The 13,408-nt window shown below is 31.7% G+C and overlaps 1 protein-coding gene across 19 annotated transcripts in view; it reads left to right on the top strand.

The window, feature by feature from the left end:
• The window catches only part of LOC129804882 (potassium voltage-gated channel subfamily KQT member 4), a 343,722-nt gene that overhangs the window by 178,945 nt on the left and 151,369 nt on the right, over positions 1-13,408 (top strand). The gene's annotated exons all lie outside the window — the stretch shown is intronic.

Here is a 13,408-nt window from a genome sequence, read left to right as displayed (position 1 = left end):
TTTTCTTTTATTTTCATTTTAATTTTTTATTTATTTATTTATTTTTTCGATTTTTCGATTTTAAGAATATTAAGGAATTGGTTAAAATCTTTTTGGAGTTGATTTTGGATTATTCTGGCAGTGTCTTCAGATCATTTTGTTACGATTTTAGATTATTTTATCATTTCTTTTAGAACATTTTCGTCGTGCATTCTAAAACACTATAGAACTAATTTTAATTGATTTAAAATTACTTTCGGATAAGTTTCAGATCATTTTGGCATTGTTTTTGGATTATTCTGGCGTTCCCTTAAAATTCCCTTACCATTAATTTAAGATGAGTTTGGCTTTGATTTCAAAGCCATTGTTCTTGAATTTCCCTATTTCATAGTTTTCCACTATTATAACCACATTATTTAATTTTTTTAACTTTTGATTTTTTTCCTTCATAAAAGAAATTAAACTATTATATTTCCATAAAAGTAATTTCTAATAATGTTTTGATCCAAATTAGTATTAAAATATAGTAAATTCGATAAATTTTTGACGGATTTCTGCAATATAGAAAGAACTTTTTCTAGCAAATATTTTTTTCTGTGTAGATAACACTTTCTTTTTTGAATGTTTAATTCAAATTCTACGACAAAGGAAAAAGTGTTATTCCCCAGTGACGACTTGTGCATGGGGACCACATTTGCAATATTGAATTCCCATGATTACTTTTCTCAGGATTGTGGTTTGTACACCATTTCCGAGAAAATCAATGATGATGTTGTACATTGATGGTACCAGAAGAACTTTAGATGCTTCGGATTTTTTTTTCTCACAAAACCTATAAACTATTGGTGCTGATGGCTCTGACAGAGCAATTTCAAAATCAAAATACTCCATAAGGTATGTAGGTGATGTATTATTGGGATGGATAACAAAAACATACCTTATGGAATGTTATTCAGAGCATGGGGTAAGAAAATAATGTTTATTTTCCTCCCAAAAATATATATCCTTTGCGATTTTGTGATTGGTTATTGAAGAATATGGGCAGAAGAATAATAGAATTTGGCAAAATAAACAGAACATCCCCAAGAAAACTTTGATTACAAATGCTATGTGCTATGAAATTCATTTGAAAGATTTAAAACAAATATTAATTGTTAGAAATCTTTTCAATATTGAATCCTATATCTACATATCTTAAAAAAATTTTGATCAGAAATTTTCAAAGGGGTCAAAGAGCTATCAAAATCCAATTAGTATTTTAATTTCGTATCTCTAATCGTCTGCAAAAAAGCAGTTGCAATAAAAAATGTATTACACTGAGAAAAAAGAGGATACGATTAACATTTTTTCTCATAATTTTAACACTTTTTAGGTGTAAAAATATATCAACATTTTTTAATGTTAATTTTACACCTTTTTAAGGGTAAAATTAACATGAAAAAGGATAACTTTAACCTCCAATACACCTAAAAAGGGTAATATTTACACCGATTTTGGATCAATACAGCAGGGTAAAATTAACATTTCTGGAATGTTATTTTAACCTTTTCGTATTTCTCTCAGTGTAGAAATCAATATTTAGGAAAGCAAGGGAAAAAGTTAATTGTTAATATGTCTTCTTTTTTTGTCAAAGCTCTTGGTTCTTGTTTTATGTTCCTATTTCTACTTTAAGACTGAAATGTGTCATACTATTTGTTTCGGTCAGAGAACCAAAGAAAAAATTACTTGTCCGCAAATGTATGACTTGAATGAATCACCTGAATAAAACACATTTACAAGGAACAAAACAGTCTTAAATTTTAGTATATTTGTTTAGTATTTGAAGTACCGTGAAGTGTATAAGACGTCTGTTTGTATTTCGAGACCACAAATTAAGGTAATTCATAAAGAAAATTATGATTACCAATCAGTAGTCAAATTAGTCTGAAAGTACCATGAAAGTTCTGACAAAGTTTATGTCTGGGTTGAAACTGGAAAATGCTGCAAGCTCACAAAGTGAAGTAAATCAATTTAAATAATAATGGTCCAGTAACCAGAAAATCCGTGTTTCAAAGGATTATGCCCAGTCGGCCCAAACACCCTATATTCCTGGGTTAAAGTTCATTTAATGCTGACTTGGCATGTAGAGGTAAATTTAATAGTAATTACAGGAGTGTTGCACGAAAATGTTACATGGAAGAGTGACTAAAACAGTTGACTGATTGACCCATTACATTAGAAGAGGGATCAAAGTGTTTCAGCTTTCCAAAATGCTCGAACTCACGAGAATTTTGTATTTAATACTCTCCATGTATTATCTTTTCGCATGATTTTTGGGTTCATACCGGTGTACTACCGATCTAATTGAATTAAAAGCCATACGGACAAATAAAAAAGTAAATCCGAGAAAAGTATATAATTTACGGGTACTTTACCAATATAATTTACTGATTAAATCCAATGCAACCAGGTTGGAAATTTTAATATCTCTCAAAAAATCCAAATTTGAGATTTATCGATACTATCGATTCGATAGTGTCGAAAAGTTATCATTCCACCCCAGGTTTGGCCTCTAGCCGTATCACAAATTAAAAAAAAGTGGATTATATAATTACTCTCTGTTTAAGTTCGAGCAGTAATAATTATTTAAATAAGTTTTCTAATTCTCCTTAAAATTGTATTTTTTGTATTTACAGTTCCACATCTGATTTAAGCTAATTTATAGATCACCTCAAAGTACTCAAAATTGCGTAAACGTTTTTTTCTACAGTCTCATCCATTTGATCTGTTTTGATATAAAACCTGCAAAAGAGCTTTTCCACATTTTTATCGAGGAACTTGATTACCAAAACGCTAATACGGAGGTGGACGTTAAACATCAAATCTTTCTTTACGTAGAAAAAAAGGAAACAAATTCTTTGAAAATTGTCTCTTAAATGTTTATAAATTCAATGGGAGATTTCCAAAAAGCTCGTTGAATAAAATTTGAAACTTCGGCCAGCACTGAAAATCGGACTAAACAGTGCCGAAAGTCGGACACATCCCTTAAGAAGTGGAGATATAGCTATTCGAAAATTAAATTTTTAACCCCTTATAGATCAGGTCACGAGGGACAAGGAAGCTTAATTTTTTTTTAATCGAAAGCTCTTAGGTTCAGCATTAACATACCGAAATTTAAGATCGATAGGTGTCATAGGGGCTGAATTATTGAGAAAACATAATTTGGCTTATTTTTGACATCACTAACTTCTAGCCACCTACTGACTTTTAACCTGTGCCGATAACTGCTTGTTGATATCTCTTTACTTTCTACACTGAGAGAAATCAGAAAAAGTTAAAGTAACATTCCGGAAATGTTAATTTTGCCCTGCATTATTGATCCGAAATCGGTGTAAATATTATGCTTTTTAGGTGCATTATGGGTTAAAGTTACCCTTTTTCATGTTAATTTTACCCTCAAAAGGTGTAAAATTAACATTAAAAAATGTTGATATATTTTTACACCCAAAAAGTGTTAAAGTTATGAGGAAAAAAAGTTAATCGCACCCCCTTTTTTCTCTTATATAATTACTCTCTGTTTAAGTTCGAGCAGTAATAATTTAAATAAGTTTTCTAATTCTCCTTGAAGTTGTATTTTTATATTTACTGTTTCACATCTGATTTAAGCTAATTTATAGATTACCTCAAAGTACTCAAAATAGTACTTTGAGTAAACATTTCTTTTTTTCTACAGTCTCATCCATTTGATCTGTTTTGATATAAAACCTGCAAAAGAGCTTTTCCATATTTTTATCGAGGAACTTGATCACCAACGCTAATACGGAGATGGACGTTAAACATTAAATAGTTCTCTACGTAGAAAAAAAGTAAACAAATTCTTTGAAAAATGTCTTTTAAATGTTTATAAGTTCAATGGGAGATTTACAAAAAGCTCGGTGGTCAGAATGTAAATTATTCAAATAATTATTAAAATTTTCTCTATCTGGCTGAGTACTCGATTTTCTTTTGAACCTTATTAAATCGATAAAGATTTAAAACCAAAATTATAAAAAGTAATATATCAATAAAATACTGCCAACAAAAAACAAATTCAAAACAAGAATGGAAAAATATGTGTTAGTTCACGAGGTTTCTTATTTTAAAGTTATCAAAAATACAAAAATACCATTTTCTACATTTTCTGGCTCACTTCACTGAGAAAAAAGAGGCTACGATTAACATTTTTCTCGTTATACCTTTAACACTTTTCGGGTGTAAACATATATCAACATTTTTTAATGTTAATTTTACACCTTTTGAGGGTAAAATCAACATTAAAATAGGGTAACTTTAACCGATAATACACCTAAAAAGCATAATATTTACACCGTTTTCGGATCATTACTGCAGGGTAAAAATAACATTTCCGGAATGTTATTTTGACTTTTTCGGATTCCTCGTGTTAAGACTATATAGCTTCTCGTATTTTAAATTGCATCGGTATTTTGGCTCTCATTTCAATTTGAATCGTTTGCGGGTAATTTTAGAGTCATTCTGACGTAAAATTATTTTCATAATAACCTACATATTACTCCCCATTTTCGGTAACTTGACGCTTTTATTGCTATCAAAGAAGAGTTTTTCGGATACAGGGTACAGACATCAAATCCATTAGACAATAGTGTTCCTCTAAAAGGTTACTTGGGTATTTACTAAGGCAAAAAACCGTAATAAAAGTAGTTGAGTGTAAATAAAGAAAATGCTGAATGAAGCTATTCCAATGACCAAATGAACATGTTGTTTAGCACTTTACTGTTATCAAGTGCTTCTGCATTATCGACTTTTCTTTGTGTTGATTTTTGTCTCGACTGTTTTCCCCAGTTTTCAGCGTATTCTAAACTCACCAAACAGTCGTGACATGAGCCTACACAAAGTGAAGTCGATTATGTGAAAGTGCTAAAAAAAAACACGTTCCTTTTCATTGGAATAGCACCATAACATGACATGATACAGGCAAAACATATTTAGAATAGTTAAGGATTTATAAGGATTATTTTCATGGAACTAATTCTATAGCACATTTCTATTACATGGATACTCTTAAAATTTTTAAAATAATCCAGAGCAACATGATTACACTTTTAGAGGAGAAAGGAAAGTAAAATAAAAGTTTTAATTGTAAAAGAGTAAAATGGGATAAAATTTCACAAAAGTTTTGGTATATCTTTTTTTTGTAGATTAACTGACAGAAACTCGATAAATCCATTGGAACCGTCATGAATAAAAGAATTGGCGCAAATTTACCCATTATTGTCAAAATATCAAATAAGTTGGTTAGGGAAATTCGGGGAGAAGGTGAATGTTAAATTTTCAATGCTATTTTTTTCCAACGAATTTGCTTCTATTGAATATTTAAATCAAATGGTCCCAAAGTATTGTATGAATACTAGGATGAGTGGCAAAAATTGGTGCTTATCATTCATTAAAGGTTGACAAATAAAAGGGGATAGCAGTGAAGGGTACCGAAAAGAGGTTGATGACATGGAGGATGGCAAAATGGTAAATTGAAAAGATGGAAATAGAATCTGTTTGCCGGTCACACATCTTTTTCCGCCGTTTGTTTTCGCTTCAGAGACTTTCGGATATCCGTTCATCCACTTTCCTTGTCCATCCATTGATTCTCTATATTGCTCACATACGGGAAGCAATTCATTCTATCACCTACTCACCCAACAAAATCCTTGTCCTGGATTTTAGTCCAATTCACTCCTTCACGTATTCGCATCTGAATACTCAATACAAAATTATTTCATCCTATCATGCCTTCAGTATTGATCAGAAATTCCAAGTTCGATGTACAAAGTCCCTTATATGGCAGGAGTATATACCATTTGGGAGATTAAAATAGTTGTGTGTGAGAGTTTAATGCGATGCTAGATGAAGAACTATGCAAAAGATTTGCTCTAAAACTCGCTACTCTGACCCAACTCACTTTATTTCATAATAAATTCAACTGTTGGATTTAATGGGATAAGGATTAGGATAATGAAAAGGACACCAACATGGTTACACTACTGCGGTCAATGTAACCAACAACATTCGTTATGTATGCATACAATTGTATGCATACATATGATTTTAATATGCAGATATAGCATTAGTCTTGCAGACCATTGCACGAATGTTTTGAATTTTTTTTCTGTAACTGGTGAATGTATAATCATTTCATCTACATCTACAGCAAAGGTTGAATTTCCCATTAGTAGGATAATTAAAAAATAATTACAATATAGGATAGTAGCACAACGTAAAACCAGTGCTCCACTTAATGTCACATTAATAAAATTGTGTATTCAAATAAATTTTGCAACTTTTAATTGTCATAATACTTTAAAAGAGGTTGACAAGACTCTAAGATAATTACCAAAATTTGTGCACTGAGGCATTGAGTGCGATACTAGTTATTAACCCTTTAAGGACGATTTGAACACCGGTGTCCCATAAAGAAAATAATTTTTCCTGACTACCTAAATTTATTTTTTTCTTATGTCTGAACATAATTGTAAAGTAGAAGGTTGAAGGAATCTAGAATATTTTTTTCCAAGTCTCTAGCTATTTGCTATGTAGTAAATATTTAACCTCCAAAATGGCGAATTTTTAAATTCTCAAATTCATAATTGATTTTATTTATTTTTTATACTTCCTTTTTTAAAGCAAAATCCTTTTGGCAATAAAAACTACAATACTCATACGTAATATTTTTCATTAAAATGAAAAATATTATTCGTTGGTATTGTCAGAAAAATTATTTAAATTTTTGGGTTATTTTTGTCCCTATCGTTTATAGAAGCACAAAATACACTGAATCAGACTCTGTTGGACTTTCCAAAGTTAGAGGTAAAACTTATCATTGATTATGTTTCTCAGTTTAATTTTTATTGTTGATTTTCATTCCGTAAAAAGTGTCTCGTCGTTAATGGGTTGAGTTGTAGTACGCGATTAAGTGTACTACGGGGGCAGTAATAAACATAAATGGTAATTAGAAACACTTCGATTTTTTAATTAGATATTAGACTTCAGACGACGAGACCTTATATTACTTTATATACACTATAGGGATCCTTGTTTACTGAGAAATGGTCAGCATAAGCCCAAGTAGTGTAGAACTCACTCAGTGTTTAAAACTACCCCATGTTTATTATTTCTCCAGTTTTTCCTAATTAAATATCAATGCTAAAGTTACATGTAGGGGTCTCTCAGTCTCCCTTGGGGAAAAATTAGACAGCAAATAGAATTTTGCATTATGTATAATTCACAAAAAAAGTTCATCAATATTTTAAAGAACAGGAAGCGAGGTGTTTACTTCTGTGTTAACTTCTATAACATCCCAATATCTAATACCATCCGTGAATAATTTTACCCCGGTCTCCCGTGTTTTGGTATTTTAAAAAAAATCCATGGTATACACTATCTGTTTTGAAACTGTTCCTGGGGAAAGAGGTTTTATTTCTTGTATTAGCATTATTCTTGTATTAGTATTAGTTACGCCTCTTTTTTAAGTAATGTAATTTAAGAGGTTGGGGTAATTCTATTATCGATTTATTACCGGTTTTGAACGGCATTGTAAATTACTCAAAACATTGCCCAAATTAATTTTAGACTAATGTAATTGGAATTCGAATAAATATTAGGTATCGGCTATGAAAAGTTTCATTACTTGTGAAAAAATGATTGAAACCGGTTCAGTTTTAAAGGAAATTACCTTTCCAATGAGCCCAAACATGACCCCTTCGCCTAATAAATGTGCTCTCTAGAGCCTTTTTTAACCATTGGTCTTGAAAAACCGTTATTAGGAATGATTGAACGGTATATCAACATATGGTTAATTGTCCGCCTGGGTAATCTCTAAAGCATATCCAAAAATGAAAAAAAAACCATAAAACATGGCTTTGGTGGTGAAGGGGAGGGGTGAGAGGAAGTGAGGGGCACGTTAACGATGCTTGGGTCGACTTATGGGGAAATGCCCTTAGATCCCAAGTCGCTATCTCTAACCGTTTCGCCTCTAGAGCTTGACGACGGCCGGAGGAACAGATGGACAGACGAACAAACATTTCTCACAAATCACATTTCTCAGAAATCGTCTAAAACGCGAAGATATGTTGATAAAATTAGTCCCCGAGGATGGAAGATAGAATATTCTGAGGGTCAAAAATCGAGGGATAATATGAATCTATCTCCGGAAAAATCAGGACATTTTTTCCGAAACCTGAAAACTATTTTATTTACAAAAAACGTTAAAGATCAGGTTCGGCCAAAATCTTGAAAACCAAAATTACGTAGACCGAAATTCTGAGAGCCAAAATCCTAAATGGGTTAAAATCTAAAACAAATCTTAAATCCCAAAAAGCCAAGATTCCGAAAAGTCAAAATCCAGAACTTCAAAAGCTCGAAAGGATCAAATTTCCGAAAGTCAAAATTCTGACTTAAATGTCTGCACGCACGCTTGCTGGAGGCAAAAGAAAATTTTTGCTTTTTGGCAAAGGAATTTGGATTTTTAAGATTTTATCTTTTCGGGATTTTGACACATTCGGAATTTTGGCCCATTACAAATTTTGGCTTTTCAGGATTTTGACCCATTCAGTAGTTTTGCTTTTCAGGATTTTAATTCAATCGAGATTTCGACCGTTTCGGGATTAGTCTCATCGGTAGTTTGGCTTTACGAAATTTTGGCGTTCAAGATTTTGGCTTTCAGTATTTTTAGATTTCGAAAGGCTGAAACCGTTCAGAAAGGTCTATCCATTCGTTATGCTAATTTCTCTTTCTGAAACAACCATTTTTATTGTTTGCCCTTAAGATTGTCGGAAGAACTACACACAGAAAAATTTTTACTCTAAATTTAAGAATATATAAGATCCTGGGAACTTAAATTGGACGTGAATCCCCGAGGCACTTAAGTTTAGAAGCTCTGAGCGAAAGAAATGAGCTAGAATCCCTAGCTCTTTCAAATTAAGAGATCGGGAACTTAAGTTCAGCATTAGCTGGAAAATGAAAAATGTCTACAGATTTGCAAATTGCAACTAAAACTAAATGATCAAGGATTTAGAATTAGGGCATTGGCATTCATTCGATGGGATTTGAAATTAAATTCCTGGGTGTTTCTGTTTAAGAATTTTCCATTTTTCTGTGTGTATGCAAAATAAGAATTTTTTAATATAATTTTTATTGCAAAAAATTGCAATTATTACTTTTAATAATCAGAAAAACGTTAAGGAAAGTGGTCTACATCTTATACCGGCTTAACTCCTATATGGCTTAATTGGTCTAATTTCTAATCAATCACAATTTTTTGGGAAACTTTTACTTAGGATTGGATTATTAAAGATAAATTACCTAATAGGCTCTCAAAAAGCAATAAAATTGTTCGCTATTTAGGATTTTGAGACCTTCAGGAACTGGGCTAAACCTCTAGTCTGAAGATCGCTTTAGGGTTTGTGTGGCCTAAGAAAATTATTTTTAGATACATAGTCACATTATTCCTATACCGAAAATAAAGATTCCTAGCTCTTGCCCTTAATAGGGGTTACTTTAATTGGTGATGCATAGTGGCCCCAAATGGAGGCCCTAGGGACCGTCCCCAACGTAATTTAATCCGATCTAAGAATATGAGCTAAAAAGCGGAAAAATACAAACTTTAATACTTTTCAGTACAAATTTAAGAAAAATTGTATAAAAATATATCTCTAATTTTAGATTTTGAATGGAAAAACTGGTTTTAGTGTATTTTACGTTATGTGCCATATAACCTAAAATAAAGCTAATTACTGAATTTAATTTAGTAAAAAGGTCATGTTCAAGACGACCCACATTAATCTTCCAACAGTATTCTGTAACGTTTGCAAAAGAATGTCACGTTTCAACTGTTCCAATTTTTTTTAATCCAAAAGATCTTAAGTTATGCATGAATCTGTTATAAGTAATTGATATCTCATCTGTGAGCGAGACACTGTTCGGACGGAAATTCAAATTACACTTTTATGAGAAATTCTCTATGTCACCAATTTCATATAACTCCATTCCAAAAATTCTTCCCTTGAATCCATGCTCATCCTCATCACACCTCTCTAAATACAACAGCAACGTCCTCGAAATCTCGTCGACAATTCCATGGGAAATCAATAATTCAAGTGAATTACACTTTGGTGGAATAAATTAGCGATGGAAATACTATTTGGAAATTTGGGATTGGCCCATTTGGTGATGGATGAAGTGGAGGTAAATTGTTTCCATATAAACCATTGAACCGTGTCAATCCACGTTCTTTCCTAACGATGTATAATATTCACAGGCGAAAAGTACTTGTAACAAGATTAGAGACTTTCTTGTCTTTTAGCACGATATCTCCAACAATTGGTAATTTAATTTTTTTTTTCGGGGAAGGGGTTTGAGTAAGTGGTTGGGCGGAAGATATTTAACTTCAGGGGCGTTTCCTATATATTCAATGACCGTGCTAAAGCATTAAAATTGCTCTTTCCTCTCTTTAATTTACAATTTTGTATAGGGAAATATCTTCGCAATGGACCCCGGAAAAACACCATAGGATGAAGTGATGGAATTTTCACGGGCGAAAAAAAAGTATTTCAAAGACTTAATTAAATGTAAATTTGTAATTTAATTGGAATTTTATGAAAGATGCCTCCTTATTCACAATTTCCGTTGGGTATTCTTAGGAAAATTATTTTGAAAATTGATTCCTTAAGCCAAAATCAAGAAAATACGTTTTTGTTTATCGTTTCGCCCCTATGTTAATATATTTATAAAGATCTGTTTAAATTGGTTTTAAAGTAGTGGTAGATTCTACGAGAGGATAGTTCATTGCAAGAAGTGCAATCCACATGAGCGGGAATGCAGAAAAAACTGTGGAAAGCAACGGAGAACATGCGAAAACCCAAAGAGTTCACAAAAAAACTCTTGATAGCCTTAGGGGAAACTGGGGCACCACCAAACACGGGGTAGCACCAAACACTAATTTTTATTTCTTAACTACTTGGACTAGGACTATCTCAACCATTTCTTCAGTAGACAAGCATCCCTATAGTGCCTATAAATTCCTATAGGTCTTATCCTTAGAAGTCGAATATCTGATTAAAAAATCGCAGTGTTTGGTGCTACCCCGTGTTTGGTGGTGCCCCAGTTTCCCCTATTGATTTTTTATGGATAAAACTCATTTGATTAGGGAAACAGAGTTTAGGGTGTTCCACTGATGATGGATAAGAGAGAACCTTCAATGATTCCCTGATGATTCTACTTCTAGATTTTTATTATCGTAAAGGAGAACCTGTCCAGTTAAAACGTTGGCTAAAAATATCAATTAAAGAAGTAAACTGAACCGAATTCCCGACTTGACCTGCATTATGGTCCGATTGAAAAATGATCATGTTTTATTATCACTTTACTGTTATCAAGTGCTCCTTCATTATCGACTTTTCCTTGTATTGGTTCCCGTCTCGACTGCTTACCCCAGTCCTCGTCGTGTTCTAAAATCTCTCAAACGTTCGTGACAGAAACCCATTCAAAGAAAAGTTTATTACGTGAAGCATTTAAAAAAAAATTTGTAAAAATCGCCATTTTAATTTTTGAAAGTCAAAGTTTAATCACTTTGGAGAGCTCATTTTTTAACCCATTTAGTTAAATTTGGATTTTTTGGAAAGGTCTTGAAATTTTGAACCCATCTGCATCGGTCTTCATCCACTGAGAAAAAAGGCTACGATTAACTTTTTTTCGTCATAACTTTAACACTTTTCGGGTGTACTAATATATCAACATTTTTTCATGTTAATTTTACACCTTTTGGGGGTAAAATAAAGATGAAAAAAGGGTAACTTTAACCCATAATATACCTAAAAAGGGTAATATTTACATCGATTTTGGATCAATACTGCAGGGTAAAATTAAAATTTCCGGAATGTCATTTTGACTTTTTCGGATTTCTCTCAGTATTGGTAATGAACCAGTAAAGTTCCGATTTTGGGATATATTTTTCAGATTCTTTTTTACTCACTGAGAGAAATCCGAAAAAGTTAAAATAACATTCCGGAAATGTTATTTTACCCTGCAGTATTGATCCATTAAGTAAAAGTCACCTAAATCTACTTTATATATTCTTCTATTCTAAACCTCTGTTTAATACTTATAATATACTCTAAATTAAAGATGTAGCAATTAAATCAAAATTGGAACACTTACTTAAATTGTATATATACCTGTACTTTTAATGGAATAAATATAAATTAAATTAAATTAAATTAAATGTTATTTTACCCTGCAGTATTGATCCAAAATCGGTGTAAATATTATGCTTTTTTAGGTTTATTAGGGGCGAAAGTTACCCTTTTTCATGTTAATTTTACCCTTAAAAAGGTGTAAAATTAACATTAAAATGTTGATATATTTTTACACCTAAAAAGTGTTAAAGTTCTGAGGAAAAAAGGTTAATCGCACCCTCTTTTTCTCAGTGCTTGACCTTAAGTTTGTTCCCGAGCTAGAGGTGAAACAGTAAAAGATATTGACTTTCGGTCTTCGATGAACCCACCATGTTAGTTAGCGGTCAAGGCTAATTCACACTCTTCATTCATTAAAAAGTTATAAATAAAAAAAACTGTACTGAAAATGCAGATAAGGGAAGAGCACCTGCGATCGGCAGTGTTCCTCGGATCGTCAGGTTATTACCATATTGTTGCACCAATTCAAATGATTTTTTAAATATTATTAGTTACTTTTTACTATTTAACTCTCACAAGAATGCAGTGCATTATATCTCAGATTTAACTTATAAAACCAATTTTCTGTGAGACACATAATTAAATTTGTGACGATCCGAGGTATAGAGTACGTAGTTACAATTAAAAATATTTCTTGTTAATTTACTGTAAAAATTTAAAATTCAATTGCACAGATATAGTTAAACGGATCACTAATATATCGATCAGCATACACAAAAATACCAAATAGTATTTTGAGGCTTATATTTTCAATTAAATATCGAATATGTCTCTTAACATTCCGATCAAGGGAGCTCTTCCTTTACCACTATTATCTTTTTATTTTTCTTAGTCGTGATAGCGAAAAATCCAAAAATAAATTTGAAAACAATGAAAACGTATTAGGTTCAAGGTTAAAGGGTCAATTCCTAAAAATCGTATTGAACTTATAAAATATTAAAGGTACGATCTATTTCTGAAATATATTAAAATTAACATATTCACTTGTAAAATATGTGATTCAAAATCATTTCCATAATTTTCATCAGTAGTGTAATATCCCAATGTTATACGTATTAATACTTTTCTCCAAATTTCAAGAATAGAAAACCCAATAAACATTTAGCAAAAGCGTAAAATAGCCACTCATGTCTATTTTATTAATCCTCCACTGAATTAACTCCAACTTAATATACTCATTCAACCCAACCAAA

This window comes from Phlebotomus papatasi, chromosome 2 (assembly GCF_024763615.1).
Source record: "Phlebotomus papatasi isolate M1 chromosome 2, Ppap_2.1, whole genome shotgun sequence".
NCBI lineage: Eukaryota > Metazoa > Arthropoda > Insecta > Diptera > Psychodidae > Phlebotomus > Phlebotomus papatasi.
Note: the sequence above shows the minus strand (reverse complement) of the source record. Positions and strands in the feature narration are given on the sequence as shown.